A 573-nucleotide genomic window follows, 5' to 3' on the forward strand; every position below is an offset into this window, starting at 1 on the left:
CCCTGACCTGTCAGTCAAACCCGCTCGGGCCTCCCCAGGGTTCAGCCGATAGAAGCCTCCATCCTGACTCTCGCACTTGAGCATCGATTAGAACGCGTGGCAAATGACGGACTGACAGAGACCGAGGAGCTTCACGCAGCCCGAGAGGAGGCGGCCCGCACCTCCACGCCAACCCTACACATCCACCTATCAATCAAACCGTCAGCCCTGGTCCACTGACGCAAACGCTGATCATCTTTCCATACCTGGATCAGTGGACGCAGGGGCCTCAGAGAGAGATGAAGGCCTGAAGTAAAGCAAGGAAGATTAAAATGCAGGTGGTCTATTTTTAATAGGGTGGTAATTCATGCATCCCTTTCCTCGAGCAGAAACCGATGTCAAGCACTTAATCTGACACTTTTTTTTATGTATTTTAAGGTGATGTTGTACCAGCATCACCAAAAATAACTCTTTCAAACAGGTTTCTTGAACACATCTACCACTGGTTGCCAAACAGATAGTCCCGCCCCAAACGCACACTATTGGTTGAGTCAATTATGTTGCTATATATATATATATATATATATATATATA

The 573-nt window shown here is 47.1% G+C and overlaps 1 protein-coding gene across 1 annotated transcript in view; it reads right to left on the reverse strand.

Annotated features, from left to right (window-relative positions):
• The window catches only part of LOC107677352 (transcription factor COE3-like), a 112,790-nt gene that overhangs the window by 99,964 nt on the left and 12,253 nt on the right, over nt 1-573 (reverse strand). The gene's annotated exons all lie outside the window — the stretch shown is intronic.

Source organism: Sinocyclocheilus anshuiensis, unplaced genomic scaffold, assembly GCF_001515605.1.
Source record: "Sinocyclocheilus anshuiensis isolate Anshui unplaced genomic scaffold, SAMN03320099.WGS_v1.1 scaffold352, whole genome shotgun sequence".
NCBI lineage: Eukaryota > Metazoa > Chordata > Actinopteri > Cypriniformes > Cyprinidae > Sinocyclocheilus > Sinocyclocheilus anshuiensis.